The sequence below is a fragment of the Elephantulus edwardii genome, unplaced genomic scaffold (genome assembly GCF_000299155.1).
Source record: "Elephantulus edwardii isolate Elephantulus edwardi_28Jun2011 unplaced genomic scaffold, EleEdw1.0 scaffold00329, whole genome shotgun sequence".
NCBI classification, from domain to species: Eukaryota; Metazoa; Chordata; class Mammalia; order Macroscelidea; family Macroscelididae; genus Elephantulus; species Elephantulus edwardii.
In genome coordinates, this window is record NW_006400079.1 from 325,993 (window position 1) to 352,552 (window position 26,560).

General features: G+C 37.7%; 1 pseudogene; it reads left to right on the forward strand.

Moving 5' to 3' along the window:
- Window positions 1–2,263: 2,263 nt before the first annotated feature.
- Window positions 2,264–2,572, forward strand: LOC102850568 (annotated as a pseudogene).
- The last annotated feature ends 23,988 nt before the right edge of the window (window positions 2,573–26,560 follow it).

The following is a 26,560-nucleotide window of genomic DNA, read 5'->3' on the forward strand; positions in this document are numbered from 1 at the left end:
AAGAAATGATAAGAGAAATGTAAAAAGAATATTTCTCTTAGGAAGATGGTATAATTCTAGAATTGCTTTTTCTAATTATTTGCTTCTGAAGCAGGAGTGGCATCCACTTCCTAAACCACTTGCCTCTGGAAACTCTATGAACTTTGAGAAACAACAATAGTTATGGAAAGGTTTCAAGTCTTTTGTAGGGTTGCGAGGAGTCGTGTTCAACCTGACTGGCAATCAACAACAACAATAACAATGACTTGCTGCTGATCACTTAAGTCTTCACAATGCCTTGCTAAAAAGAAAAAATTGTAAGTGAACTTAAACTTGTTATACTGTTTGTTCAAAATTCCAGGTGGTAAGTAGGAACATCTAAGGAGGAGAACATAAACCATTTATTTGTCCCATAGTTGCTAAGGGAGGAAAGAGAAAGAACATTTGTTTTATTTTTAATTACAAAAATTTACTTTAATTGTGATTTTAATGCAAGTTTACTGAAAAGGCAGATTTTCATTCATTCATTGTTGGACATTTCCCCTTAATCTCTCCCACAAGAGAAAGTATCAAACTTTCATCTAAAACTCACACAATGAAAAAGTTCAGCATAGTGTGGTGAATTTAAGCTGTGGCCAGGCAAAAACTAAGGTAGTGTGGCAATACAGAGAATAGAAACCATTAGCTAGAGCTGGCTTTATCTAATTTACATGAGTTAGTTAATTATCTTTCAGAGATATTTTAGTACACACTGTACTAAAAGTCAACACTGGTTAATAGATTCAATTCATAAGCAAAAAGACCAAGAAAAAGCCTCAATGAAATAGACTGACATATAACAGTGCAATGGACTAAAACATACCAAGATCATGAAGATGTTTTTGAACTGGACCAACGTTTGCTCTATTATACATAAAGTTTTCATGAATCAGAGAGAGCTCAATAGTGACTAGTAAGCTTTCTTAGAGAGGGGAGAAGCTGGAAGCATAGAACTCAGTTAGAATATCTTTCATGGTTAGGCTAGGGTTAATGGAAGTGTAAAAAATATATGGTAGCCAAATTGAAAGAACTACCTTGTCTCACTTGGTGTGGCATATTAGAATTGCTTTAGTCTCCTTTTATATGAGCTAGTAGTGAGAGAATTTAAAAAATTATTTAGATCAGGTAGGTGCACTTTAGTTTTTAAATTTGTATCCTTGCTCTCTAGAACTTTGGAGAGGTCCTTGAATACAATGAATAAAGAAGACTGAGGAAGAATCTATGCCTTTGAATTGTGGTGTTGCTGAGGAGTTCTGAATATCCCAGAGATTGCTAAAAGGACAAAACCAAATCCGACTTGAAGGAAGTATATCCAAAATGTTCCTTAGAGGCAAGAATGGTGAAACTTTGTCTCATTTTCGGCATCTTCAAAGCAATTCTTGAAGAAAGACGTCATGCTGGGAAAGACAGAAAATCAGAGAAAGAGAGAAAACCCTCAACAAGAGAGACAGACACAATGACTACCACAATGGGCTTAGCAGCTTAAAGATAGTGAAGGATAAAGCAAGTTTCAGAACAGTTGTCCGTAAGGTCTTGATGGCACTTAAAAACAGCGCATGGAGAAAAACTCATCCACAATCAGATGGGTCTTGGGACAGAGCAGAATGATCCAAGAATGATGTTTACTTGTGTTTTATTGACTATGAAAAGACTATTGATTGTATGGATCATAAAAAAGTGGCCATATGACCAATAATGAGAAAATTGGAAATCTCAGAACACCTGTCTTTTATTGTTTTTGTTCAAACATTCCTCAAAGTCGTATAGCCCTGGTGTGTCTACTTGCAGTACAGCAGTAACTTGTGGTTGCTGTGAGGCCAAACTCTGTGACACTGATGTGTCAAATGTGTTAATGGTTGTTTACCCAATGCAGACAGAGAGTGGGGTGGAGCTCCCCGATTAAAACAAGCTTGGAAGGAGGAGTGACGTCCACTTCCTTAATAGCTTGTCTCTGGAAACCTATGAACCTGGAGAAAGGATGAAAGACACCCAAGCGTTGAAGACTCTCCTTCATAGGGTCACTATGAGTCACCTGCAACTTGATGGCACTTAACAACAACAACAACAAAACCTATACATAGACATAGAACCTATATATAGAAGTAGGTGCCTAAACTGAACAAACATTGCATGGTTTAAAATCAAAAAAGGTGTACATTGTTCCTGTGTCTTGAGGGCCAGTTTTGCGGGTCTCTCTTTGCCGCGGAGTAGCTGTAGTAAGGTGCAAGCTGCAACGATCAGAATCATGGCAGGACAGGCTTTTAGAAGGTGTCTTCCCCTCTTTGACCGAGTATTGGTGGAACGGAGTGCAGCTGAAACTGTAACCAAAGGAGGCATTATGCTTCCAGAAAAATCTCAAGGAAAAATATTGCAAGCAACGGTAATAGCTGTTGGATCCGGATCTAAAGGAAAGGGTGGAGAAATTCAGCCCGTCAGTGTGAAGGTTGGAGACAAAGTTCTTCTTCCAGAATATGGGGGCACCAAAGTAGTTGTAGATGACAAGGATTATTTCTTATTTAGAGATGGTGACATTCTTGGGAAGTATGTGGACTGAAATAAATCACTATTGAAATGGCATCATGTGAAGCTGCCCATTCCACTGAAGTTCATCTGAAATCTTCCATCATGTAAATAATCTCTATGTCTCTCTTTTGTAATAAACTAATGATATCCAAACTCATATGTACGGTCTCCAAATTTAGTTTTGTTGTACTCATACAAACATTTCCAAATAAAAAAAAAACCTGTAAAAAAAAAAAGGGTGTACATTAAGACTGAATCCTTTCTTCATACATATTCAGTATATATTAAGCAAATCATTCAAGAAGGTGTACTGTATAAAGAAAAGTGTGGCATCAAGACTGAAGGAAGACTGATTAGCAACTCACATTATGCAGATGACACAATCTTACTTGCAGCAAATGAAAAAGACTTGAGGCATTAACTGAAGAAGATCAAACACTGCAACCTTCAATATGGATTACATATCAACATTAATAAAACAAAGTCCTCACCACAGGACCAACTGGCAACACTGTGATAGATGGAGAAAAGATAGAAGTCATCAACAATTTTCATTTTACTTGGATCCACAATCAACACCCTATTACCAGCAGTCAAGAAGTCAAAAGACAGATTGCATTGCAGAAATCCACTATCAATTAAGAACCTATCCAGTATTATAAAAAACAATAAAGTCAGTTTAAGATTAAAGTTTGCCTGATACAAGCTATGGTGTTTTCAATTGCTTCCTCTATATCTGGAAGTTGGACAATGTATTAAACAAACAAGAATTTCAAGTTGAATTGTGGTGTCGGAGAAGAGTACTGAGTAGACTGCCTGTTTTGGAAGGAGTGCAACCAGAATACTCTTAGAGGCAGGGATAGTGAAGTTTATATCACACACTTTGGGCCTGTTATGATGAGGGTCCAGTCTTTGGAAAAATACATTATCCTAGGAAAGGTAGAGAGTCAGAGAAAGAGAGCAAGACTCCCAACAAGATGAGCTGATAAAATAACTAGAGCAGTGGCCCAGAGCATATCAGAGATCATGAGGCAGGCGTGGGCTAGGGCGTGGTTCAGATCTGTCATTCATGAAGTCACTATGAGTGATAGGTGACCGAATGACACCTAACAATGACAGTAAAGAAAAGGAAATTTGAGTTTCAACAGGAGCACCAGAATTCCTTCCTTACTCTTAATAATGGTTTTGAAAACTCAGAGTATCTAGTTATTTACAAATAAAGGCATTAATAAGATGACAATAAAGATATTAATAAGATAACCATCTGCATTGAGGTAAAGTCTTGAAGAAAATCATGTGCAGAACTGGCTCTTTTTGTTGTCTGTTAATGTGATATTTCAAGTAGCTTTCCTTTAAATTTGCAAGATAACTTGGCAATAAGTACCAGCTCTCAATGTCAGCAGATGAGAAGAGTAAAATGCTGTCGTTGTTGTTGTTGTTGAGTACCATCAAGTCGGAACTGACTCATAGCTGAGCATCCGGTGAGTTTTCAGAGGCAGTTAATTGCACAGGATGAGATTGCCTACAGCAGCCAGGAAATCAGGAGACGAATTGCATTGGGAAAGTCAGCTGTGAGGGACCTCTCAAGAGAACTGAAGTGCAACAACGTCAGGCTGGAGACTAAGGTGCACCTGATCCAGGCTATAGTCTTTGCAATTACATACTATTCATCAGAGAGCTGGACACTGAATAGGGATGATAGAAAAAGAATTGATGCCTTTGAGTTGTGGTGCTGGAGAAGAGTGTTGAATATACCATGGACTGCTAGGAGAACAAACAGGTTTGTCCTGGAGAGGGTGAAGCCAGAATGTTCCTTGGAGTCAAAGATTCTGAAGCTTTGTCTGACATACTTTGGGCGTGTTGCAAGGAGGGACTGGTCCTTGGAGAGGGACATCATGTTTGGGAGAGTGGAGGGAGAGTGCAGGAGAGGAAGACCCTCAATGAGATGTATAGATTCTGTGAGTGGAGTGGTAGAAATGAGTGTGTTTGAGACGATGAGGTTGGCACAGGATAGAATGGCGTTTAGGGTTGTTGTACATAGGGTCACTATGAGTTGAAAGCAACTCGATGGCACATAACAACAGCAACATTCCAATGAGCAACTGGTGGTTTAAAACTGTGTGTCTTTGGGATTGTAGTGCAGCTTCTTACCACTAGGTCACCAGAGCTCCCAAAAGTGAAAGATAAAAGGAAACAACTACTTTTGAGAGAGAGAGAGAGAGAGAGAGAGGAGAATGTCAAAGCATTACTAAGAAGAGAAAAAGATCTTCCCGAGGTCTTCCATGCTGGCTAATTGAACTATTGCTCTCGCACCTTCAGCTTAAAATACAATACAATGTCAGTCAGATACCCAAGAACTAATGAATTGACGAGGCATGTTGGTTGAATAAGATTGATAAACTTTTCAAGAAATTAGTATTACATCCTGTGGATTCCCCTGCATAGTGTTAGCCGGCCCACAGCTGAGATCAGAGTCCAGATAGGACGGAGCGCCCTCTGCAAACAGAGACTTCCGCCCAGCCTCCCACCTGAGGGGACGCCATGTCTGAACTTTGGTCTTAGTTTAAAGATTAAGCTTACCCATTATTATGTGGACAACAATTAAGTATAAGAAAAATATAGTCTCTGGAGTTTGAACTTTTTTAGGAGGATTGGCCTAAACTAAATAAAAACCATAAGGAGACTAAGAAAGGGGCCTTTTCCCAGTGCTGAGCTGTGAGAGGACCTCTGCTTCAGCCTTCCCTCTTTTTCAGAATTCATTTCCTCGTGTCCCTGCTTTCTTTCTGCGTCCAGTTTGCAACGTCGTTGTCGTTGTTCTGTGCCATCGAGTCACCTGTGACTCAGTTACCCTATGTACAATAGGCCTGAACTTGCTCTATGCTGTGCCCACCTTTCTGTCTCTGACACTCCTACCCTATGACCCTAGTCACTGAATCAAACCATCTCACTGAGGGTCTTCCTCTCTTGCACTGTCCTTCCACCCTTCCAAGCATGACATCCCTCTCCAAGGACTGGTCCCTCCTTGCAACATGCCCAAAGTATGTCAGGTGGAGCTTCAGAATCCTTGCCTCCTCCAAAGAGCAGCCTAGTTTCACCCTCTTCAGGATGAATTGGTTTGTTCTTCTGGCTGTCCATGGTATAGTCAATACTCTTGCCTAGACCACAGCTCATAGACATCAATTCTTTTTCTATCATCCTTAGCCATTGTCTAGCTTTCTGACACATAGCAAGGAATTGCAAAGACTATGGCCTTGATTGGGCACACCTTAGTCTCCAACTAACACCATTGTTCTTGAATACTCTGGAGAGGTTTCTGACAGCAGACTTTTTCAATGCACTTCTTCTTTTGATGTCACTGGCTGTGTGTACCAAGAGTATTGATTGGGGAGCCAAACAAACTAAAGCTGTTAACAATCTCAATCTCTTCACCTTTTATCATAATGCTGCCAATTGGCCCAGTGGTGAGAATCTTTGTTTTCTTGATGTTGAGCTTCAATCCATATTGAAGGCTGTAGTCCTTGACCTTCTGCAGCATGTGTTTCAGGTCCTCATCAGTTTCAGCAAGCAGGATTGTGCCATCTGTATAACACAGGTGATAGAGCCCAGCCTCCCAGAAGATCTGTTCTGCATATGTATTGAAAAGGTCCTAGTATACACCATTCTCAATTTTGAACCATGCAGTGTTTCCTTGCTCTGTTCTGATGACTGCCTCCTGGTCTAAGGACAGGTTTCACATAAGCACAATCAAATGTTCTGGGATTTCCATTCTTCTCAGAGTTAGCCCCAGTTTGTTGTGATCCACACAGTCAAATGCCTTTGCGTAGTCAATGAAACACAAATAGACAGAAATTCCTCTGGTATATCTGCTTTCAGGCAAGATCCATCTAACATTAGCTGTAATATCCCTAGTGTCATGGCCTCTTCTAAATCCCAGAAGCACATCTGGCAGTTCTTGGTGGATGTGCTGTTGCTCTAGTTTTTGGAAAATTTTCAGATGAATCTTGTTTTCTTGTGATATTAATGACATTGTTCAATAATGTCTGCTTTCTGTCGGGTCACCTTTCTTTGGAATGGGAACAAATATAGATCTCTTCCAGTCAGTTGGCCAGGTGGTTGTCTTCAGATTTCTTGGCACAACTTAGTGAGCACATCTAGGGCAGTGTCTGTTTGTGGAAATATGTCAATTGGTATGCCGTCAGTTCCTGGGGCCTTGTTTTGTTGCCAATTCTTTTAGAGCAGCTTGAACTTCTTCCTTCATCAACACAGGCTCTTGCTCATACATTGTTTCATGAAATTCTTCTGTGTCAGTCAATTCCTTTTGATAGGGTGATTCTGTATACTTCTTCCATCTTCTTTTAATGTTTCCTGGATCATTTAATATTCTGCCCAAAACATCTTTAAGCATTGCAACTCAGGGCTTGAATTTATTCTTCAATTTCTTCAGCTAAGAAATGCTGAGCAAGTTTGGCCCTTTTGATATTTTTTACTCCAGCTCCTTGCATATTTCACTATAATAGTTTACTTTGTCTTCTGAAATTATCCTTTTAAATTTTCTCTTCAGCTTCTTCACATCTTGATTTCTTCTCTTTCTTTGGATTCTCAGCATTCTAGTGCAATATTCAGAGTCTCTGCTGACATCCATCTTCATCTCTCCTTCCTCCTCTGCCTTTGTAATGATCTTTTTCATTCTTCCTGGATGACATTCTTGAAATCCTTCTACAGTTCATCTCAGCTTACTGGTGTTCAAGGCCTCAAACCTGTTCCTGAGATGGTTTTGTAATTTGAATGGGATAGACTCAAGGTCAAATTTTGGTTCCTGAAGATTTTATTTCATTTTCTTTAACTTCCGCTTGAACTTGCACATGAATACTTGGTGATTTGTTTGACAATCACCACTTGGCCTAGTTTTCGCTGGTGATATTGAGCTTCTCCAGAGATTCTTTCCATAGATGTAATCAATTTTCTCTCCAGTGATTTTTTTTTTAATCTTTAACATTCCTTATATTTTCCTTTGATAAAAATATTTTTGTATTACTTAAAAAGTCATTTACTACTTACACAACAGGTATATGTTCATAACTTTACATTTAATCTCATTCTTTTTATTATTATAATCATTTAAAAGATACAAAAATGTAGAGATGACATACTACCGGTGACTTTGAAATCAGTTCCAATTTTGGAAAACGGTATCAGTTATTTTGGTTTTTTTTAGGATTTTTTTTTTTAAATTGCGTGATCATATCTTTGCTTTAAATAATTTCAACCACATACAAGTTTTTGTAAAGTTTTAGAAAGTGTCATATTGAACATTTTATATTATAATTATATGTTACATATGTAAGCTACTATCTTTTCTTGTACAAGACACACATTAACATTGATTTCACTTACGTCTGAAAATGTCTATATCTCTGGTGTTGCATAGTTAACCATTTAGTTGTGGTTACCACAAAAATACTTTTTTGTTGTAAAAAAATACTTTTTTGATGTGCCAGCACATCACCTGCAATTCATAACGATCTTATGTACAATACCTCTGCACGCTGTCCTATCCTGAGCCAATCTCACTGTATCTGACACACTGGTCCCCATTACTCTAATCACTGTGTCAATCTATCTCATCAAGGATCTTCCTCTCCTGCACTATCCCTCCACCCTTCCAGCTTGATGTCCTTCTCCAAGGACTAGTTCCTCCTGGCAACACGCCTAAAGTATATAAGATGGTATGGGAAGCCAATACTAAGTATTTGTAATAAACTGAATGCTATTTCAGGTTCAAGCTGGAATTCACCCTGAGGCTCCAAGGCAATCCTTAAAGGCTTACCAGATTCTTGCATTTGCTGGGAAGGTTTTCAATAGAAAGAGCTTGGCTTCATTGCATTGAATTCTCTTTGTGATTTACTTCCTGATAATTTTCAATAAAGATACAGTGAAGCTGGAATGGGCGGTCTTCAGTAGAGAACTGCTGGCCCCTTGTTTTTACCTCTCTGTTTTATCTCATTGCTGGCTGGTTGTCTCATTATTAATAATTATAAAAATGTTTTACCCTTGGTCTGCAACAAGATGGAGTTTCAAAATTCTTGCCTCCAGAGAACAACTTGGTTTTACCCTCTCCAGGACAGACTTGTTTGTTCTTTTGGAAGTCCATGTACCCTTGTCTAGAATCACAACTCAAAGGCATCATTTCTTTTCCTATAATCTTTCCTCATTGTCCAGCTATCTGAGGCATAACAAGTAATTGCAAAGACCATGGCTGGATTAGGTGCACCTTAGCCTCTCTAGACTGATATCTTTTCATGTCAGCACTCTGGAGAGGTGCCTGAAAGCAAACTTTCCTAATCCAATTCATCTTTTGATTTTCTGGCTGATGGTTTGACTATAAACACACAAGTCTAAACTTTTACTTGTTAATCATGTTAATTATGCCATTTCTTTTCATAATTTTCACAAATATTTTGTAAGAAGGATGCTGTTGTCATCTCTGTTTCAAAGATAACAGAGTAGAAGTTTAAGTAACTTATCTAAGGATACATATTAAATATCATTTGGTCAGCTAGACCTCTTAACCTTGAGGAGAATGGAATCCCAGAATATTTGATTGTGCTTATATGAAATCTATGACTCAGAAGACAGTTGTCAGAACAGAGCAGGGAAACACTGCATAGTTCAAAATCAGGAAGGAAGTGCATCAGGGATTTGTAGTGTCTCCATACCTTTTCAATCTATATGCAGTTCATTCAGAAAGCTAGTTTTTATGAGGAGGAATGTAACATCAGAATTGCAGGAAGACTCAGTAAACTATGTTATGCAGATGGCACAACCTTGCTTGTTGAAAGTAAGGTGGACCTGAAGTAATTGCTGCAGAAGTTCAAGGACTGTAGTTTTCAATATAGATTGAAGCTCACTCACCACTGGGCCAATTGGTAGCACCATGATGGATAAGAAGAGACTGAGGTTAGCTTGTTCAGTTCCACAATCAATACTTTTATCAGGAAATCAAAAGACCAATTGCATTAGGTAAATCTGCTGTCAGGGACCTTTCCAGGGTACTGAGAAGCAACGGTGCGTCAGTGTGTTTGCAATTTTTTGCTATACATCAGAGAGCTGGATAATGACTAAGGAAGAAAGAAGAAGAATTGATGCCTTTGACTTGTGCTGGAAGACAGTCTTGAACATATCATGGACAACCAAGAAAACAAGTAAGTCTGTCTTGGAGAGAGTTAAACCAAGTTTCTCCTTGGAGGCTAGGATTTTGAAGCTCTGCCTCACATATTTTGGTCACGTGGTCAGGAGGGACCAAGCCTTGGAGAAGGACATCATACTCGGAAGGGTGGAGGGACAGCACAAGAAAGGAAGCCTCTGGATGAGATGAACTGACACAGTTACTAGGGCAGTGGGGTTAGGTGTGTCAGGCATTGAGACTGGCTCAGGACAGAGCAGACTTTAGAGCTGTTGTATATAGGGTTGCTATGAGTCACAGGCAATTCATATGGTATATAACAACAACTGACTTCTTAACCCATGTTCTTAATTCCTACCAACATGCAAATGTAGAGAAGGGCTATAGAAAATAACAATTAACTCTGCTGCTTTAGGCCCAAGAATACACTATGACAGAGTGATTTTATTTGAGATATCTCACTAATACTTTCATGCAATTTTCTCACTAATTATAGCACATCTTGACCTCTGCAATAGCTCTACGAGAAAAAAAATTCTTTGAACAGCTTTGGTAAATTAATGATTATTTTTCCTGTAATGTAAATAGTTTTAACTAATTCTTAATAATTGAAGTCTGGTTGGTCAACACATGTTTCAAAATAATCTTACTCATTAGCTGGACTCATAGGTCAAATCTTAAGGGTAGAGATTTGTTGCTATTGAGACTACGTGATTAGTTTAAATCATCCTTTACATAATAGAATGTGTGTTTCTGTTCAGGGCTGAAAACAATTTTAAAAAAGCTAATGGGAAAAAACCGTGAAGCTCTGGCTGACATTCTTTGGGCATGTAGGTAGGAGGTAATATTAAATCAAAGGCAGTGTTTCTCTGGTTGTTCAAAGCCACCAACAGCTCCATGGGAGAAAGATGCACAGTCTCTTACTGTGTGTTTACAGCCTCCTGAAAACCCCCAGAATGCTCAGCTATGAGTTGTTTCTGACTCCACAGCAATGAGTTCACTATTACAACTATATTATATATCGGGTTAAATTCAATAAATATTATGTGTTGCCAACTCAAAGATAATAGAGTTTAAACCCTCCAGCTGCTCCTCAGAAGAAATATGGGAAATCTCTTTCTGTGTGATTTACTGCCTCTGAAAAATGCTGGAGGATCAGCTATGAGTCTGTTCCAACTCGATAGTTACAGAATAACTATAGTTATTCTTATTTGGGGAGGTCTGCTGGATTTGTGGGAAAGAGTAGTAATACCAAGCCAAACACACTCATTGGCAGTCCACCAGCCACTCAGAAGGTCTAAGACGAATGAGTCTTCTCGCCTGCAATTTACCACCTCTGGAGGACCAGCTAGGAGTGAGCTCAAGTCAATGGTACATAACAAGTACAATTCTTACCCATGTGTATCTGGTTAGTATGTCTTTGCAAGCTTCATTTCCTAAAATGCATTTCCCCTTGCTACCATTCTTTTCTTCAAAGTCCTTCACTTTCATTAATAATTTCTAAAAGTGTCTAAATGAAAGCAATATACTCCAACTCTTCATTGTTGCTGTTGTTATTCACCATCTAGTTGCTTGCGACTCATAGCGACCCTATGTACAAGAGCCCTAAATGCCGTTCTACCCTGTACCAACCTTACCGTCTCAAACACACTTATTCTCACCACTCGACTCACAGAATCGACCCATCTCATTGAGGGTCTTCCTCTCCTGTGCCGTCCCTCCACTCTCCCAAACATGATGTCCCTCTCCAAGGACCAATCCCTCCTTGTAACATGCCCAAATTATGTCAGACGAAGCTTCAGAATCCTTGACTCCAAGGAGCATTCTGACGTCACCTTCACCCTCTCCAGAACAAACCTGTTCTCCTAGCAGTCCATGTTATATTCAACACTTTTCTCCAGCACCACAGCTCAAAGGCATCAATTCTCCTTCTACCATCCTTATTCACTGTCCAACTCTCCAATGCATAGCACGTAATTGCAAAAACTATAGCCTGGATCAAGCGCACCTTAGTTTCCAGCCTGACGTCATTACTCTTCCTTTAGTACTCTTGAGAGGTCCCTCACAACTGACTTTCCCAATGAAATTCGTCTCTTGATTTCCTGGCTGCTGCTACCAAGAGTGTTGACTGTGGAACCAAGCAAACTAAAACTGTCAACTATCTCGCTCTCTTCACCATCCGTACTGATGCTGCCAATTGGCCCAGTGGTGAGAATCTTTGTTTTCTTGAAAGCTGCAGTCCTTGACTTTCTGCAGCAAGTGCTTCAGGTCCTCCTCAGTTTCAGCAAGCAGGGTGGTGTCATCTGCATAATGCAGGTTGTTGATGATTCTTCCACCAATCTTGATGCCACATTCCTCCTCGTACAGCCCAGCGTCTCAGATGATCTGTTCTGCATACAGATTAAAAAGGTATGGAGACAAAATACATCCCTGATGGACCCCTTTCTTGATTTTGAACCATCCAGTGTCTCCCTGCTCTGTTCTGATGACTGCTTCTTGGTCCAAGTATAGGTTTTGCATTAGCACAATCAAATGTTCTGGAATTCCCATTGTTCTCAGAGTCAGCCATAGCTTGTTGTGATCCACACAGTCCAAAGCCTTTGCATAGTCAATGAAGCACAGATAAACATTCTTCTGGTATTCTTTGCTTTCTGCCAAGATCCATCTAACATTAGCTATAATATCCCTAGTACCATGACCTCTTCTAAATCCAGCCTGCACATCTGGCAGTTCTCTGTTGACATATTGTTCCAAATGCTTTTGGATAATTTTCAGCAGAATCTTGCCTGCATGTGATATCAACGATATTGTTCAATAATTTTGATACACGGTTGGGTTACCTTTCTTTGGAATGGGAACAAATATCGATCTCTTCCTGTCAGCTGGCCAGCTGGCTGTCCTCCAGATTTCTTGGCACAACTAAGTGAGCACATCCAGGGCAGCGTCCACTATCATTCAAATACATGCACCAACAACTAGTGCCAAAGAGGAGGAAATAGAAGATTTCTACCAACTTTTGCAGTCAGAAATTGATCAAACATGTAAACAAGATGCATTGATAATAATGGGCGACTGGAATGAAAAAGTTGGGAATAGGGAAGAAGGATCAGTAGCTGGAAAACATGGGCTAGGTGAGAGAAATGAGGCTGGAGATAGAGTTCTACACATTCAATGATTTATTCATTGCAAATACCTTTTATAAGAAACATAAACGCAGGCTATACACATGGATTTCACCTGATGCATAGGAATCAAATCGATTACATTTGTGGAAAGACTCGCTGCAGAAGCTCAATATCAGCTGTGAAAACCAGGCCGGTGCTGATTGTGGGACAGACCACCAACTACTCATATGCAAATTCAAGCTGAAGTTGAGGAAAATTAAATCAAGTCCACAGGAACCAAGATTTGACCTTAAGTCTGTCCCACTCGAATTTCAAAACCATCTCAGTAACAGGTTTGAGGCCTCGAGCACCAATGAGCATAGACCAAATCTTTATATCCTGGGAGGATACAAAAGCTGAAGAAGAAAAGACCAAGATGGACGTCAGATGAGACTCTGAATATTGCATTAGAGCACTGAGAAGCCAAAGCTAAAGGAAGAAACCAAGAAATCAAAGAGCTGAACAGAAAATTTCAAAAGGCAGCTCAGGATGACAAAGCACATACTATAATGAAATGTGCAGAGAGCTGGAGTCAGAAAATCAAAAGGGCTTGACTTGCTCAGCATTTCTTAAGCCGAAGTAGTTGAAAAACAAATTCAAGCGACGGGTGGCAATACTTAAAGATAGTTTGGATAGAATGTTGAATGATCCAGGAAGTATCAAAAGAAGATGGAAGGAGTACACAGAATCACTGTATCAGAAGGAATTGGCTGACACAGAGGAATTTCATGAACTAACATATGAGCAAGAACCTATGGTGATGAAGGAAGAAGTTCAAGTTGCTGTGAAGGAATTAGCAAAAAACAAGGCTGCAGGAGTTGGCAGCATACCAACTTTTCATAAATTCTGATATTTTGAAAGTTTCCGCGCAGTGGATTTTCACAGGCAATAAACTGAATAGGAGGAGACTGTCCATCTTTCTTCTGCAGAACATCTGGTGGATTTGAACTGTGTGCCTTCAGGATTGTAGCACAGCTCCTTACTCTTAAGCCACCTAGAGTGATTCATAGTATAATCATATGTTTAAAGTTCTTTAACATCAAATAATTCCTTCCATTTGATCAACCTTAGTGTTTTAGTTTTCATTAGAGTCTCATTGTTTCAGCTGTTTCTTTAACACTTTGTCACAAAAACTCTTAAAGAGAATAGCCAATTAATGCAATGCCCTAAAACAAACAAACAAAACCAAACCAAAAAACAACCCTCATTGCCAGTCAGATTGGAACTGACACATAGGTGGTCTTCCAAGCAGCTCATTGTTGACCTTCTAGCAGGTTTCCAAAGCTGTAGATTGCATAGGAGGAGATTACCTGCTGGTGGATTTGAACTGCCTGAGAGATATCACCTTTAGAGTAGTCGTGAAACTCTACCAGAACATTTAATTGTTTTTGCTCTTGTTTACCATAGAGTTCCAAAGCAATTTAGAGCCGACCCTCTAGCAGGTTTTCTGAGGTTTTAAATTGCACAGGAGATTATCATCTTTCTCCCAAAAGCAACTGGTGGCTTTGAAATGCATGGCTTTTGGTTGACAGCACAACTCCTTACCTAAACCACCAGAGCTCTACAGAGCATTTAATAGCTCATTCTTTTAATTTCACAGATAATACAATGGACTTAGTAAGCAGACTGTCTTTAGGCTATCTGGAAAAGAACCAAGTGAGGAGAGAGGAGCAAGAAAAGACCAGGTAGGGATTGCGACGATTGCATTTCTTTGCTTCAGTTTCCTTATAGCCATCTTGCTCACCAACAGAATTTTATTTGTGCTCAGTTCTATTTCTGTATCCAGAGATATAGAATATTGTTTGTCAAATATGTTTGTGAAAAAGATCCACAGAGACTCAGAGACTAAAAATTGATACTCAATTTTGATCCTTGAATGGTTTGAAGGTTTGGTGTTGGTTTGTTTTTAGTTTTTTGTTTGTTTGTTGGGGTTTTTTATTTTGGTCTCATACTGGGCAAAACACTGAAAACAACTGAAACTGAAGACTTTGAATTATTTTTCTTCCACTCTAAAGAGGTAAACACTGTTTCTAGAAGTTTCCTGCCTTTTCTCTCTTCATCTACTCCTCCTTTATTGGGTGGTTTTCATTATTTAAATTCATGCTCCTTTTTAACAATCAAAATAAAAGACAGACCAAAGAAAGAGGGAGGTAATAGAATGATGGTTTATGTGTGAGTTATTGCAAAATAGGAGCAAAAAGTAGAAATTTTGGTTCTTCATTTATCAATCTTCTAGACTTTTCTAGAAAACCATTCATTAACACTGATATGAAATTTATTCATTTAAATGCATAGAAATAGTATATTTAAAGAACTATCTTAAATTTTGAAAAATGGTATTATTTTTAATTTATTTCATTTGAAGAAAGGAAAATAAAAAAAGAAATTTAATATAATGTTGAACATATGACTTTTTTAAAAAATGAATCTTCATGCATGTGAAAGAATATTAAAATCTAAGATTTACTATAATTTTTAGAATCTCAATTTTTTTATTTCCATTCATTCATTTTTGCAAATTTTCTTCCTTGCCTACCCCTCACCCCAGTGGGTTTTTCTCTATGAAAAGAAAAAAAAAATACTTTCCGAAATAGACAATTCTCCCCCAACCCCCAGTCCACTCTCGTTCTGGACCCTTGTCATGAAAATAATACCTAATCAATATATCAATATTCCTTTCAAACAGTTCTCTCCCTCATCTGTTTCAATGCACTATACATTATTTATCCCTTCTTTTCTTAGATTCCCCCATCCCCGATGTCAGTCTGCTTTACAACACATTGTATAGTATTTATCCCCTTGTGACTGAGATATTTCATTCAGCATAATGTCCTCCAGGGTCATCCATTTTTGATAGTATTTCATGAGTTCCTTCCTTTTCAATGTAGCATAGTATTCCATTGGGTGAATATACCAAAGCTTCTCTATCCATTCATTTGTTGGTGGACACTTGGGTTTTTTCCAACTCTTTGTTATTGTGAACAAAGCCGCAATAAACATGAGTGTGCATATATCTGCTTCAGTGGCAGTGCCACTGTTCTCTTTAGGCTGCATTCTCAGTAGTAGAATTGCTGGGTCAAATGTATTTCTATTTCCAAATATTTGAGAAAGTACCATACTGCTTTCCACAGTGGTTGCATCATTTTGCACTCCCACCAACAGTGAAGAAGGGTTTCAATTTCTCCACAACCTTGTCAGCATTTGTTGTTTGCTGTTCTGTTAAATTTTGCTATTTTTACTGGGGTGACATGATATATCATAGTTTTTATTTTTATCTCTCTTAGAGCTAGAGATTTAGAACATTTCTTCATGTGTTTGTTCTCCATCTGAATGTCTTCTTTGGTGAAGAGTCTGTTCATATTCAGTGCTCATTTTGCAACTGGGTTGTTTAATTTATCTTCTTGTGGTCCTTTAGTATTCTATAAATCCTAGAAATAAGTCCTTTATCAGACATGTCATTACCAAATATTTTCCCCAGTCTGTGGCTTCACTTTTTACCGCATTGGAGCAGTTTTTGAATGTGCATAGGAATTTTATTCTTAGAAAGTCCCAATCATCTATTTTATCCACTTATAGTTGTAGGTTTTTAAGGATGCTTGGAAGGCTGTTTATGTTGTGGATTAGGGCTTCTAGAGTTTCTCCAAACTTTTCTCTAATGAAGTTTATAGTCCTTGGTTTCAGTCCTAGGTCCTTGATCTACTTTGACTTTTTTGTTTTGTTTTGTTTTGTTATATATGGAGTGGGGTGTGGATCTTGCTTGAGTTTTCTACAGATAGTTTTCCAATTTTTCCAGCACCATTTGTTATAAAAGCTATTGTTTCCCCACTTGTCTGATTTTATCTCCTTGTCAAAAATAAGTTGACCAAAGGTAGATGAGCTGATTTCTGGGTTCTCAATTCCATACCATTGATTTATATTCCCCTCTAATCCTATTTTGTTGAGTGTTTTAATCAGGAAATGGTGTTAGATTTTATCAAAGGTCTTTTGTACATCAATTGATAAGATCATATGCTTGGTTTTTGTTTTCTTAATGTGATAAATTATACTATTTTTCTTATGTTGAACCATCCTTGCATACTTGTTATGCATCCCACTTGGTCATGGTGGATTATTTTTTTTTTTTTTAATTTATCATTGGATTTTTCGGCCAAGATTTTATTCAGGATTTTGCATCTATGTTCATGAGAGATATTGGCCTATAGTTTTCTATTTAGGTGGTATCTTTACCTGATTTTGTTACCAAGGATATCTTTGCTTCATAGAATTAGTCTGGGAGAACTTCATCTTTTTCTATTTTCTGAAATAGTTTATGTAGAATTGGTAACAGTTCTCCGAATGTTTGATAAAATTCACTTGTAAAACCATCTGGTTCAGGGCTTTTTTGGCTGGAAGTTGTTTTATTACCTTTTTAATTACTTCTTTTATAACAGGTTTGTTCAGGTGTTCAATTTTAGTTTGCGTTAGTTTAGGTAGTTTTTTAAATTTCTAAGTATTTGTAAATTTTCTCTAGGTTTTCTTATTCGTTTGAGTATAGTTTTGCATAATATTCCATTCTTAGACTTGTTTTTTTTTTAGTTGGTTATGTTGTGACATTGCCTGTTTCATCTTTTATTCAGGTTACTTGGATCTTTTCCTTCTTTAGTTTTGCTATAGGCCTGTTCATTTTATTGACTTTTTCAAAGAACCAACTCCTAGTTTTATTGATGGTTTCCAATGTTTTTGTTTTCTATTTCATTTATTTCTGCCCTAATTTTTATAATTTCAGATGTTTTAGAGGGTTTCAAGTCTTCTTGCTGTTCTTTTCAATTTATTTGAGATGTTGGATTAGAAAGTCAATGGTCATTTTTTCCTGTGTTTTGAAGGTTTGCTATTGCTATAAATTTACTTCCTACTACTGATTTTGCTGTTTCCCAGAGGCTTTGGTAATAAGTGGTGTTTTCATTGTCATTTGTTTCAAGAAACTTTTTAATTTCATTTTTTATTTCTTCCAGTACCCATTCATGTTCAAGCAAGGTGTTGTTCAACTTCCAAATGTATGTTTTTTTTCTCCTTTATCCTCTTGTTACTAGTTTCTAATTTTGTAGCATTTTGGTCTGAGAAGATGCTTTGTATTATTTCTATGTTTTTTTAGTTTATTAATGCTTACCTAGTGACCTAAACTGTGATCTAATCTTGAGAACATTCCATGCACATTGGAAAAGAAGATATACTGTGTATCTTGGGGGTGCATTAGCTTATAAATATCTATGAAATCAATTTGGTTTATTGTGTGGTCTAATTCTTCAGCATCTTTGTTGAGTATCTTTCCGGTAGTTCTATCTTTTCTTGTGAGTGGTATATTGAAGTCTATAACTACTATAGTGGTGGTGTCTATTTTCTTTTTCAGTTTTGTTAATGTTTTATATATTTTGCAGCTCTATTATTTGGTGCCTAATATTATTTTTATGTCCTCTTGGTCTTTTTATCCTTTAAGCATTATGTGACCTTCCTTGTCCTTTGTGATGGTTTTTGCATTGAAATTTATTTTATCTGAGATTAATGTCACTACTCTGCTTTTTTCTGATTGTCATTTACTTGGTTTCTTTTTTCCCCTCCCTTTTATTCTTTTAATATTTCTTTGTTTTCACTTTTCAGGTATATCTCTTACAGACAGAATATTAATGGATTTTTTTTTAAATCCAATCTACTACTCTTTCTCTTCAATGGTGCATTTAAACCATTTACATTCAATGTGATTATTGAGAGTCACAGTTTTATTTCTATCATTGTGTTGAGTGCTTTTTGGTGTTGTTGCTAGTTATTTTGGTCCATCCTGCTTTCAGGAGCACTTCTGTAAGAAGGACGTCTTTCACTGTTTTCTGCAATGCTGGTCTTGTTTTCACAAACTCCTTTAGGTTCTGTTTTTCTGAGAATATCTTGATCTCTCCTTCATATTTGATGCACAATTTCACTGGGTATAATATTTTTAGTTGACAGTTGTGTTCTCTGAGTGTTTGGTATAAGTCCTTATTTCTCTTCTTACTCGTATGATTTCTGCTGAGAAATCAGCTTTTAATCTTATCTGCTCTTCCTTATAGGTTACTCTTTGTTTCTCTCTCACTACTTTCAAAATTCTCTCCTGATCTTTGGTTCTGGCAAATTTGTCTATGATATGCCCAGGTGTTTTTTGTGGGGGGTCTATTCTATACGGTGTTCTCTTAGCTTCTAAGAATGTATATTTGCTCATTCTTCATCATGCCTATGAAGTTTTCTTCTAGTAATACTTTCACAACTTTTTAAGGTGCCTTTACTTGCCTTCTTCCAGTTCTGGAATTCCAATGATGCATATGTTATTTCTCTTGATAGTGTCCCACTTTATTCTTAGGTTTCCTTCTTTTTCCTTGCTTTTGATTTTGCTTTTTGCTTTAGCATATTAGTGGTGACAATTTTATCTTCTATTTCCCTGGTTCTGTATTCCATCTCTTCAACTCTTTTCATGTGTCCCTACATCATTTGACAACATCTGAAACACTGGACCTCATATTTTGGATCATGGGTTCTTGTCTTTCCCAAGCCTCTAATGCCTCATTTATTTTATCTTTATTGTTTTGGATTGGTTTTTTTTAAGCTCCTTCTGGTTTTTGCTTGTGGTGTCTTGTAATTCTTCAAGTTTGTCTTTTGCCCATTTAAAATATTTGATCATTGTTCTTTTAAATTCTGTGTTAGAAAGCTTCATCAGACTTTCTGGCTTCAGGAAATCCATTGATACTATGTCACTCTTTTTGGAGGATGACATCTTGCTTTGTGCTTGTGTAGGGTGTGATGTTGCCTACTTTTTACATGACATTGCTGTGTTGAGAGTTTTTCATGCCTCACGCAATGATAGGGTTTTGACCTGAAGTCACTGCTACAGAAGACGGTGTGGATGCTATGCTGCCTGTGTTTCTCTCAGAACTTCTGAACCAAGGGATGTTTCATTTCAGGATCTGTGAAAGTGGCCTCTTTTATGGGATAATTGCTGCAGCTAAGTCAGACCAAGGCACTCCAGATTAAAGGCAGTTAGTTGACTGAATGTGAGGAGATGTGAGGCTGAGCATGGAATGGGCACAGGAAGGACAGGCACACACACAGGTATATATGAGGTAGGTAGTGGGCACAAATGGGGACTTCACCCAGATTGCTATCTGGCCTAGCAGGGCACACACCCAGGGGGGGCTCGTGCTCTGGTGAGGCTCATGTTCCAGCTACATTTCCAACTTTTAAATTCCACTATTATGCAACTAAATGTGCTATTTTCTCTGTTAAAAGACATTGTATTTTGGTGAGTAAATTAAATTAAATTACATTAAAATAGACGCCTCTCATTCCACTTCAATGAGCCTCATATATTAATGACTAACTTCTGGCATAAAAATCTTCTCTAAGTGATAAAAATTCATCTTGCCTGATCAGCTAAAACATATAGACTGCCAAAGAGATTGAATGATAAATCAGAATGCTATTTTGCTAATTAATTCCAACGTATTAATAAAGCTGGAAAAGATACTTAATGGTTATGCCATACTCAAATCAGTTTGAAAATAAAGAGGTGAAGTCAGTTGATAAACTTTATTATTAGAAAATGACATTTGCTTTAGAAAATTATTCCACTTCATGAAAAATAACCACATATCTACAATACTTGGGAAATGAAGTTTTTCTCTCACCATTTCATATAGAAAGTGCTTTAAAGAGAATATAAATATTGCTAACAAAATAAATGAAACATGAAAAGTTACTCTAGAATGCCAGTGAAAATATAATTCATGAATCTCCTATTGTTCTTAATTTCAAGTTTCTTTTGTGATCTGTCATTATTTCTGTCATAATACCTAGATCTAGAAATAATATAATTCAACCCCTGAAAATTAATAATAAGCTCAACTCTTCATCATTAACTACAAATCCCTTTTTATTTCTTGCACATGTTTCTGTTTTATTTTTATTATTTTATTCGAGATTTAATTTTGGACTTTCCCCTCTCTACTCTTATACTGTGTAACACTTAGTATAATGAGCTAAAAGAATCCATGTACTAACTAAAATAACAGACACAAGTTCATTACCTTCAAATACTCTTGACCTTCCTGACATAATTTGAAGAAATATGTTTTCTCTTCCTGCAGAATTTTGCTCTGCTTCCTTGGATCATAGTAGCACTGGAGTTTTAAGATGAGAGATTTAGTTTTCTCATTAATTGGTAAAAGATAAATTTTTATGTGAACAGAATAGAAAAGACTTGAAGACGACATCTTGCCATTATAATACACAGATAGGTTAATCATCAGATAAATTCTGAGAAGTGCTCTTCTCCAAGAAGACAATTGCAAAGACATTTGATATACATGTATATAAATCCAAAGAAAGAAAATCAATCCCAGATAAACATAGGAAATCTGTTATTGCTCCTAATCTTGTCTCGTTAGTTACACCCCAAGAGTCTCACTAGCCAGTGAACTAATGACCTATTCCATCCCTATCTTGTTTATTCAGATGCAACTTCTTTACTGGAAATAAGCACGCATTTTTACCCAGAGAGAAGAAATTGATAAAACTGGCTTCGTACTTATCCATCTGCTCATGCATTCAGTATTTATGGAACATTCATATTCTTGGCATAGAGAATATCAATGTTCTGACTCGATTCTGTAATCTGAAAAACATAAAGAGTATGCTTTCTATGATGTTAAAGAGCTTAGTTTTAGAATAAATTTAGAGATTCCATTATAGAATTCAGTTCATTTATTTTAAAATATTTCTTGAGAATGAATGGCATTCAAGGTTGTCAGATGTGTTGAAGATACAACATTGAACAAGGTAATACCTAGCCTTGCTTTTTCTGAACTTAAATTTCATTGTAGATGAGTCACTCTATATACTGAGTGACCAAAAACAAGTAGGCATACAAAGGTGGTTGGTCAGATCATTGTTGGCAAAGGAATAGTAAAGGTAGTAATAGTAAGATGGGACCCTTTATTGTTGTTTTTAAGTGCCATAAATTAATAATTGACTTATAGCTGACTTTGCAATTAGTTTTCAGAGTCTGCAAATTACATGATAGGAGACTGCCTATCTTTGTTCCACAAAGTAGCTGGTAGATACAAACTGCCTGCTTTGAGATTGGCAGAACAACTCCTTACCTACTGGGAAAGATTTTAGTATACTAGTAAAACAGAAGGAGAAAAATATACCAGTGTGACTTGTGCATAGGAAGCAATCAAAACAATATATTCTATTTAGATTATAGTAACCAGTGGTAAGAAGCTGCACTACAGTCTCAAAGGGACATAATTTGAATCCATGGCTCGAACTTGGTTTTGACTAGTCATCCTCTTACCATTGGTTCTTAGGACATGTGCCTGCTGTATGGCCTGCACATTTGAGGCTTGTTACTCCACAACTGTGAGTCAGCACAACTCAGCCTGATGCCTGATCATGAATCTGAGACTTGTTACTCTCTGGAAAAGTAAGAAATATAGAGGAAGATGCTCTACAAGATAGATTGACACAGTGACTGCCACAATGGGTTAGAAACATAATAGACTTTGTGAGAATGATGTAGGATAGGGCAAGTTTCAGATTTGTTATTCATAGGGTTGTTCTTAGGGAGCTCTGGTGGTCTAGTGGTACGAAACTGCAGTGTAGTCCTAAAGGGACACAGTTCAAATCCACCAGAGGCTCCATAGGAGATGGATGGGCATTCTTCTGCGCTATTTACTCCCTCTGAAAACTCACTGGACGGTCAGCTGTGAGTCTGTTCCAACTCAATGGTACACAACAGCAGGGTTGCTATTAGTGTTAGTGGATTAACTCAATGGTTGCTGTTGTTATTTGCTATTGAGTAGCCTGTGATTAATAGCAACCCTATGCACAATAATAACACTAAACCCTGTCCTATCCTGAGTCAACCTCACTGTCTCCAACATACCTTCCCTTATTACCCCAGTCACTGTGTCAATTCATCTCATCCATGGTCTCCTCTCATGCATTGTCTGTCCCTTCACCCTTCCAAGCATGATGTCCTTTCCCCAAGGACTGGTCCCTCCTGGCAACATGCCCAAAGTATGGGTGACATATCTTCAAAATCGTTGCTTCCAGAGAACAGCTTGATTTCACTCTCTCCAGGAAAGACATGCTCACTTAGCAGCTCATAGTATGTTTAATACTCTTATCCAGCACCACAACTCAAAGGCATAAATTCTTCTTTTGTCATTCTTACTAATTGCCCAGCTCTCTGATGCAAGCAATTTAAAAGACTGTGGGCTGGATCAGTAGCACTTTAGTCTCTAGACTAATACCTTTGCACTTTCGCACTTTGGAGAGGTCCTTAATAGCAGACTGCCCCCCCCTTTTTGGGGTATATTCCTAGTATTGGAATAGCTAGGTCATATGGAGTTTCTATGTTCAACTTTTTGAGGAAATGCCAAATTGTCTTCCAGAGTGGTTGTACTACTTTTTTCAACAGGGTCAAAAGAAAATCTACTGACTGGGAACAGTCATTTGACAATACCATCTCAGACAAGGGTCTAAGAACAAAAGTTTACAGAATATTCCTGAACCTTCAGAAGAAAAAGACTGATAATTACAAAATGAGCAAAAGACATGGAAAGACTTTTCACAGAGGAAGAGATACAGATGGCCAACAGACATGTGAAGAAATGTTCTAAAACACTGGCAGTAATAGAGATGCAAATAAAAACCATAATAAGATACCATCTCACCCGAGTAGCAGTGGCAAAATTTAGCAGGAAAGCAAGCAATAATTGCTGGAGAGGATGTGGAGAGGTGGAAACGCTCACTCATTTTCAGTGGGATTATAAAATGATTCAACCACTTCCATCTTCTTTGAATGCTTCCTGGATCATTCAATATTCTGCATTTTTAAGTACTGCAACTGAAACTTGTATTTGTTATTCAGTGCCTTTGGCTTAAGAAATACCAAGGAGTTCATCTCTTTTGATTCTTTGACTCCAGCTTTTTACATATTCCATTATTATATTTTGCTTTGTCTTCCTGAGAGGTCCTTTGAAACCTTCTGTTCAGCTACTTAGCTTTCTGATTATTCCCCTTTGCTTTGGCTTCTCAGCACTCTAGTGCAATATTTAGATACTCTTCTGACATCCATCTCAGTCTTTTCCTCCTCTGTCTTGGTATAAGTACGTTTTGTATTCATCATGGATGATATTCTGGATATTCTTCCACCGTTTATTTGGTCTTCATCCATCAGTGTCTAAGGTTTCAACTCTGCTCTTGAGACAGTTTTTAAATTCAGGTGGGATAGACTCAAGGTCAAATTTTGGTTCTTATTAATTTCATTTCACTTTCTTTAGCTTCAGTTTGAACTTTGATATGATCAGTTAATGGTCTGTTCCACAATCAGGTCTTGGTCTAATTTTCACAGGTGATCTTGAGCTTCTCCAGCGATTCTTTTTCACACATGGAATCAATATGATTCCTGTGTAGACTATCAGGTGAGGTACATATGTAGATCTGTCATTTGTGTATCTTAGAAGAGATTTGTTGAATGAATAAATCATTGATGGCACAAAATTCTATCTTTCTATCTACAGCCTCATTTCTGTCACCAAAATCATGTTTTTCAACTATTCGTCTTTCTTCCTTGTTTCCAACAACAGCCCTAAACCCTGCTCTGTCTTGTGCCAATCTTATTGTCCCTGACACACCTACCCTCATTACCCCAGTTACTGAATAAATCCATCTCATTGTGGGTGTTCTTATTTTGCTCTGTCCCTTCACACTCCCAAGCATGATGTCCCTCTCCTAGAACTGGTCCCTCTTTACAATATGTCCAACGTAGGTTAGAAGAAGCTTCAGAATCCTTGCCCCCAAGCGGCAGCCTCACCCTCTCCAGGACAAACCTCTTTAATCTCCTAACAGCTCATGGTATTCAATACTCTTCTCTAGCATCACAGCTCAAAGGTATCAATTCTCCTTCTTTCCTCCCTAGTCATTGTCCAGCTCTCTGATGCATAGCAAGTGATTGTAAAGACTACGGCCTGAATCAGGCACATCTTAGTCTACAGACAGACATCATTGCTCTTCAGTACTTTGGAGAAGTCTCTGACAGGAGACTTTCCCAATACAATTCATCTTTTAATTCCCTGGTGCTGGTACCAAGAAAGACATAAGTAAACATGAACTTATTGCTTTAAAAAGGAAAGATATTTCGACACCTTAATATTTCCAGCACCATTCAGCCCCACTGTGTTGGAAATTAAAATTAAAAGGGGGACACGTTTGGCTGTGGAGATACTTAAATTTATACAAATTGTCCTTTGTTGTCCCACTGGCTTTGTTCTGATGTATCTATGAAGACATGAACTCTCTAGCTGTCATTGTTGTTATGGCCCTTGTCATGCCCTTAGTTTTGGCTTCTGTGCAGATCCCCTGACATGGCTCACATCACAGAATAAAGTTCCTCAGTAACTACTCCAGAACCAACTCTGGAAAGCAAATTACCACAGAACAAAACAAGTAAACCAAACCACAAAAGATTCACCTATCATCTAAGCAAGTCTTAGTTACACAATTTTCTTTCACTTTGCATAATCATCTAGCTTCTGTCAAAAATTTCCAGTTTCCTTTTTAAAGCTAGAGTTCTATCTCTGAAAAAAGTAAAAATTGCTGCTATTTTGAAGAATTTATTCAATGGACAAGATAGAAAAACTGGATTTAATTAATCAAAATGAAGAAATATCACTTTAGATAAGGGCGAAAACCGTTTTTCCCTTTCCTAAACTGCAGTGAGGAAGACTGGGAGACCTTGACCAGGCTACGCAGAAGAGGTCCGCAGCTGAGCCCTTGCCCAGGGCATCTATGGAAGCAGAGGACAATGACTATCACCAGCTGGAGAACATGTATTTATAGACCTCCTTTCTGTGAAAACACAATATGAGGTTGAATGGGTGTTGTTGTTGTTTTCCCCCCCTTTTAAAGCTACTTAGGATGGGACAGGGGAGCACCCAAAAGATATGCATTGGGAAAAAAAGTGAAAGGAGCACATTCCTTTTTCTCACTGAAAGATGGGAGTTAGGGAATTGAGAGGAATTGCACAGCACAAAGCAAGCAAGGGAAAACTTCCCCTTACTGTCTTCTTCTTTTTTTTTTTGTTCCATTTTGGTTATGACAATCAACTCACTTTTCAATATTGCCAAACAGATATTAAAAGAAAATTAAGTGTGATGTGGTGGCATAATATCTTGTGTAATATGAAAGATTGTTAGAAAGACTGTTAATTCCTTCACATCTCTTGATCTCATGCTACGTTTTCTCACATCACTTGGCCTTACATTAGATTTAAGGAACTCCACTTTGTATGCCTATCCTTGCATTCCTAGAGATGGAAAGGAAGAGAAAGCAATGTTTATGAAACTAGTTAGCAGCTCAGTAAAAAATGCAAAAATACGTATTGAACACAGTGGAATTGCCTCATGTTTAGCATTGTTTTGTTTTCATTTGGGGGTATGCTCTTAGTAAATTGGCTTTAGTAAATTCATTTTACCTGACCCAACACACACAATTTATTCCAAGAAATATTAATTTGAAATCTGTGGAAACTATAGAACAGTATCGTTGATTTCACATGCAAGCAAGATTCTACTGAAGATTATCCAAAAATGACTGGAACAGCACA